The following is a 6,711-nucleotide window of genomic DNA, read 5'->3' as shown; positions in this document are numbered from 1 at the left end:
TTTTGAAAAACGCATTAGAGCATGGTTAATAATATAGACAGTCGATGTCTATGAGGGACTGCCATGTCATCTATAGCCATCATCTATTATATGCACTAATACAGTAGTGTGGGCTATAAGGTTGGCTATTTCCCGCAAAAAAAAATATAAGGTTGGCTATTGTATTAGTACTTTTTCCATCTCCTCTCTGTCTCTTTCTTCATATTTATTGTATCTCTACTCCTAATATAGCAGTTGGTGAATAGTCTTCCGGTTTTTTTCGCTGGTTTTTTTATCGTCCCACCACTTTCGTTGGTTCTTTATCGTCCCACCACTTTCGCTGGGTTTTTTTTCGTCCCCTCCCCACCCCACCCACGCACGCAGCCAAAAGAAAAACACCGGCAAAAAAACAACTTCCATCGATCCCCTCGAGACACAGCGCTCCTCCCCCGAACGAGGTCCCGATCCGTTCCTCCCCCTCCCCCGTGGATACGCCGCCGCCGCCGATCTGCCAATCCGGGCAGCGCAGCCGCCGCAGCCGATCTGCCGATCCGGGCAGCGCAGCCGCCGTCGCTGATCTGCCTATCCGGGCAGATGCGGCCGACGTGGATCACGAGAACGCCGGCGCTGCCGGCGCCTCGAATACGTCGCCCGTCACCACCACGATGGCACCTCGCTGCCGCCGCTCGGCATGGATGGCCGCCCCAAGACATGGATAAGCTCTCATGATCCCCACCCCATCCCTCTCATCCCCTGAATCCGTATCCTCCTTCATACCACCCACGATCTGATCCGGAAGATGCCCACGATCCGATCCCCTGGTTTCTTATCGGGTTATCCCCCTCTCGTCTCTCGTCTAGCAACCCCCATCTTCGGTGTGGCGACATTGCTGACGTCGTCGCGACCCCCCCACAATTCTAGGCTCGGCCTTCCTCGACTCCATGCGTGGCTGACAAGGTGGTCTTCATCCCGAGGTGGTCTGCTCGTGCTCTCCTGTTCCTCCTGAAACGGCGAGGGGTAGTGCCGGTCGTGGCTCAGCAGGATAGCATAAGCTTGCCCTTGTTCTTTTGTGTTTGAATCAGACTTGCTGGTTCTCAGTTTTACATGCACATATCAATCTTTCTTCTGTATGCAGGTTACACACCTGATGATGTTTACAGCGAGGCGCAGGAACAAGCAGAGGCCGAGGAAGTGCAGGCACACGTTGCTGACCTTGGCAGGTGTAGGAACCGCGCGAGGAAGGTTCAGTGCGCTGCACCAGTCAGGCCACGCCCGGGGCGCCGCGCCAACACATGTGTGTGTGGTCGGTGGGTTGGCCAATATCTGCATTCTGCGACTTCATCTTCACCATGGACACAAGCAGGGACTAATTGGTGGGTCTTGGTAGCGGTGCCGAGCATCGGCGGATCGAAGTGGTCGAGGTCGCGGTTAATCGACCAGGACGAGACATGCATCTTGGAGCTAGCGCAGAGGGGGAAAGAAGCAGGTTGGTCTGGCCTGGCCTCGCAAATGAATTGGTATGTCCAGTTCTTCCCATGAAGGTCACATGCCTAACTTCGTGCTAAACATTGCTAACTCAGCAACTTGATGTTAAACTCTGTATGTGTAACTAGACCTAGCTAACTCAATGATTCGATGTGTTAAATTAAAGTACCAATCAGGCATGTTCACCCCTTTGTACGTGTGTGCTCTTGCATTGCTTACTAGATCTTGTTGTATATGATGGTCCATTGTCAGCTATACAACTTCTGAATTCTGTCAAGTTCAGTTCAGATTTGATTTTTTTCACCTCTTTTTGCATGGACAATGTGTCTGGTGTTTAAATGATGGCTACTTGAAATACATAGGCATTGTGAGGTCAGAAAGGATTCCATTTTGACTCTCTTATTCAATTTGGTTCAAACCTGTTAGCTGCTACACCTACACGTGGAAAACTTACACTTGACATTCTAAAATTAGGCAGCAACCTTTATTGCCGGTCATTTAAAAGTTCAGTGACAAGACAACTGCTGACACAGAGTTCTACCTCTCTGACTGAAACAGGAACTTTCGGGCAAAGAAAACACACACAGGGCAGGAACATGGCTACTCTCGCCCTTCCAAGTTTCTGATCGATCGAACTCTTCGGGGACAAGAAAATGAGAAAAGGGCAGGTCGTCGATGTACAGACCACAGGTGCTCAGACGCACGGCCGGAATCATGGTCGTCATAACTCATAACCCATGAGGGGGTGACGAAGCAAGAAAGGAAGGTCGCCGAGAATGGTGCTAATATCTCTGTTTTGGTGATATAAGGGATTTAGAGCATCCACATGACCATGGTCGACAATGGCCTGAAGCCAAATTTTGTTTTTGTTCAGACAAATGGCCGTGCGCTGAACTGGTAAATAATAAACCTATTTTATCTTTCATGGTGTTTCTTTGCTATCATGGGTTTGAACTAAAAGTTTTCATGGGTACTCTCTTTTTCCCCAGCCGTGAGTGTGTAGTGGCAAGATAGTTTCAAAATTCAGAATCTTCATTGCAAGTATACGAACTAATGTATTTTGCCCATATGTTGTTGAGTGATAATTTATATGTGTTTAATTTACAAGATGAACTGCACAACTGAGTGCAGCACTTGTGCAAAGATATGACATCTTGGTTGGCTGCTCGCAGCGGAGCATGTGGCTGGTGCTTGCGGCAGTGGTAGAGCAGCGTCGGCGAGCGTGGCGCAAGCAGTGGCCAGAGCTGCATGGATAGCTGCAAGCATGCCATCCAACACAACACTTCAAGTATGACAATGTCCACTCTACACCAAGGTACGTGGGCACTTGTGCAAATATCTAGCATCTTCATCGACTAGGACCAAGTTCTGTGTTTTCTTCTGCCTATATCATGAGGTGATAATTTGTTCTGCCTATTGTTTGCAGATATTGGTCAGTTGGGAGATGAGGTGGTTTGCCAGATAAGAAACAGAATAAGGACAATAAGGAGCGTTAATTGGACCATGTCATGGTGAGCTTGGAGCACAGAATTTTACAGGAGATGGTCGTCGTAAAACTGGGTACTTAAGATCAAGGGAAGTATAACATTTTTTTGAAAGCTAAGTAAAACAAATTTACTTTGTGGGTCTAATTTAATTTTTCTATGTTCATAATTTCTTGCGTGAATAGATAGAACAAGCCGAGCAGGGCATCAACTACCTACTCATGCTTTAGTTCACTTTCTTAGTATTTGTGTTCTTAATCTTGGTTTTCACTGGTTTGTGCTCTATCCTCTCAAGCTAGATTTGAATTTGTTGTCATAGAAACAATTTTTTATCGCCTTTAATAGTATATAGAGATAATCCAGTTATGTATGCAAAATTATGCAAGATCCTCAGTGAGGATATTTTTTTCTGAACCCATTAGCAGCCTCTGCATCCTTCTGCCTTAGCCTGATCAATTTTTCCCACTGTGCCATTTTTTTGCCAACATAATGGAACGAAGGTGTCAAATATGCATCCGTTCAAAATTTGGTGTCAATCGGTTTTTGGAGGATTGCATGAATGTTCATCATATTTCCAATAGTAGGATATTAAAAATCCCCTTTTCCCTATGATGTTTATCTTTTCGGGTTTTAGCTAATGACAATGTTTCTTGGTGTGCCAGTGGCCAAGTGTGTATATTATTGGACCTTTTACATTCGATATTAACACTCCAGAACTTAACACATTTTTAGCCTGCTAGGGAAACTTCCATTTAATGTTATCAATTTTCTTGCAGCAAACTTCAAAGTTCTTGATACTTCTGTTTGCACTTATTTTTCACAGGCTCGCATATATTAGTGTTGTGCAGTTTAGATCTCAATATGATGTCGATTTCTTTTACAGGTAAGGCAAGAGCTCCGCCTGCTGCTACTACGATCGGCCGCTGCCCTACGCTGGCCGAGGCTGCACATCATCGCCTACTCCACCATGCTACACCTTGGGATTGCTGGCTGCCGAAGTCGACGCCATCTGTCGCCCCTCAACACTTTTTTAGAATCATGGAAAATCTCTTGGTCTCTTCACTGTGCTGTAATTTGTTTCTATGCTTTACGTTTTCTTGTGTCATGCCTCCAGGACTTTGTTTTCTTACTATAGTTGCATTAGCATGAGGCTCTTCTGTAATATGCAGGACTACTTCCAAACAACATACAAATTGTTCTAGATGTCCCCACACATTCTATTTCCAATGCATAGAACCCAAACATATGCTTTTCGGATGTCTCGGGTATGGAATTAATCACTACTGCAAGCTTTGTCTACACTTCATAAGTTACACGGAGCAAGTTGATCTTTAGCAGAATAACATGTGAAATTCAACTTTTGGATTTGTTGAATTAATATAAATGTAGCATCCTTACTTCTTGACCAATAGGTGCTTGAATTCTTTGTCTAATGTGGGTACTGAATATATGTGAGTCCTGTTGTAGCATAAGAAGGAGCCTTGGTTGTTGAGGAATTCACAACTTTATTAGATCTTCTATCATGATATATTAAATAACTTGCTCATATGATCTGGGAGCAGATTGTTGCTTTCGCTGGTGAGCCAATCAAGCAATGGAATAACTATAAATGTTCGTTAATTGCACTACAGGTGATCTGCTATCAGATTGTTCATACAACATGCCACAGCCACTTCTGCAGATAATATGCTAGCATGTCTTCTGATTAGTTTAGCACATGGATTGTCAAAGCTTTTTCTGCTATGTTGCTTAGTTCCAGCCCATGCTCGCCTGTGAGATGTGATATAGTTGTGCATTTTGTGGTTCCTGCTATTTTGCAGACCTCTTCTTTTGTTTATAGGCTCCATGGAATAACATGTGAAATTACAATGAAGATCAGTATGTGTTTTGATGATATTTCTTCTCACTTGTATTTAAGCTGAATCTCGACAAAAACATCCATACATCTGTTACTCTCTGCGCTAATTCTCATCTTGCAAATGATTAATTTCCTGGCAATAGTCTGATCAGATAGTTATGTATTTTTTTTTCAAATGGAACATTGTAATTTAGGGCTGCTCTAGGATCCCTTATACAACCCTCAGCTAGAACATTATGGTTATCTCCTTTATGTTTTTAAAGGTATGTAACTTTTTTTTGCTTACAATATATTCATATAAACAACGACATTAGAAGTGGGTCGCTACAACATTAGTGGTGCTTGCTGCAATTGGTGGTAATGCACAACATTCAACTATATTTTACAACGTGGCAATGGCTCAGGAGACATCATATATGCTTTTTAGCTATTTTTTGGGGTCCCCCCTGATTGCGGGATTGCTACGGCGTATCGACATGAACACATGCGGAGGGGATCGAGGTGGACGATTGGTGAGGGACTCCAATGTTTGTGGGAAAGTACGGTGTGAAGGAGAGAGGGAGCCAGGGTGAATGTGAGGTGGACAGGAGAGAGGGAGCCAGGGTGAATGCGAGGTGGACATTATCCAGTTCTAAAGGAGAGGCTTCTAGCGAGAAATGTTCCGTTACAACGGGAAATCGAGCAGGAAGGGGAGTGTCCGACAGGAAAAATGAAGGTTACGTCGGGGGAGGGTGGGGGAGGGTTTATGTTTGGCCCACATGTTGGAGATGACAATGTAGATAGTCTTTGGACAACTATATTTGTCCTCCACATATGGTCTAGATTTACGGGAGCATGGACTATCTAGACGGTTGAATTTTGGGAGCCTGCTGGGCGCCCTTTTGATATCTGAACACGCCTGGACGTATGATGAAGAGATGAGTTTTGACCTTAAAGACGATCTTCATAATTTTTTAATTTATTTATATGCATTGTAGCCCGTAGCAACGCACGGGCGTTCTACTAGTTTAACTAGGGATGCGTATATAGCTAGGCTCTTGCATGAGAGGTCACTCCCCGTACTTTTTCACATCTCCCTCCTCCACATAGGCCCTATATAAATGGAAGGAGGGATTACTACTATGAGCACTGCATACTCTAGTACAGATGTTGTCAGTACTCCACTAGTACTATTGGACTGGCTATACGTGGAGAAATCCTAGTAGGAAGAGCATGCGCGAGAACAAGCACATTCACGTGGTTGAAAACAAATCTAGGAGTACATACGAATCTAACAATATTGATTGGGTGTTGTTAAATGTTGATACTTTTTTGATCAAAGTAGAGATACTTTGACTACACATAAAACTTATATGTAAACTAGAAAGGATAGGAGGGAGTATATTATACGTTCAAAAACGAAACGAACATTGAATACCCTTTATATATGATTTGCGGATGCTATGACCAACTCCGGCGACTTAATGACGCACCCGGATGCTTGGCCTCACCGGAATGTGCTACTTAAAGTGGCAACGCCCAGCTAACCTCCACACATAGTGCATCATCCTCCTACCTGGCACCACATCCGCCATGACCGCAAGCACGGACGTTCTTCGAGAGAGCTTGTCTTCGGGGATGAAGCTCGAGGTCGCCGCCCTCGCTCAAGTCGCCTCTCGCGATGCAATAGCGGCATAGCCGGACACGGACGCGACCGCACAAGCGGTGGCCACGCTGGCGGCCGACGACGGGAGCATTGTCAACCACGTGTCCTACTTGCCGCCGTCCAACGTCCGGCACCACCGAGGTCGGGGACTCCTCTGAGGATGAGTAGGGCATGGGAGGCGGCAGGGCATGGTGTGCCAACTGGTCGGTTCGTATCCCGTGTTCTACTCTTCCTTGCCGGAGACCGCACCTTCACTTCAC

General features: G+C 45.2%; 1 long non-coding RNA gene across 7 annotated transcripts; it reads left to right on the top strand.

Moving 5' to 3' along the window:
• Positions 1–370: 370 nt before the first annotated feature.
• Positions 371–4,247, top strand: LOC123136763 (uncharacterized). Of its 7 annotated transcripts, none has more exons than XR_006467255.1 (5): positions 371–936; positions 1,115–1,496; positions 2,023–2,361; positions 2,573–2,779; positions 2,891–4,247. It is a non-coding gene; the product is annotated as an uncharacterized lncRNA (long non-coding RNA). The 7 variants fall into 7 exon arrangements; XR_006467254.1 differs by having other exon boundaries at positions 371–953; XR_006467253.1 differs by having other exon boundaries at positions 371–1,496; positions 2,891–2,975; positions 3,832–4,247.
• The last annotated feature ends 2,464 nt before the right edge of the window (positions 4,248–6,711 follow it).

Source organism: Triticum aestivum, chromosome 6B, assembly GCF_018294505.1.
Source record: "Triticum aestivum cultivar Chinese Spring chromosome 6B, IWGSC CS RefSeq v2.1, whole genome shotgun sequence".
NCBI lineage: Eukaryota > Viridiplantae > Streptophyta > Magnoliopsida > Poales > Poaceae > Triticum > Triticum aestivum.
The sequence above is the reverse complement of the archived record's forward strand: the minus strand, read 5'-3'. Positions and strand labels throughout refer to the sequence as shown.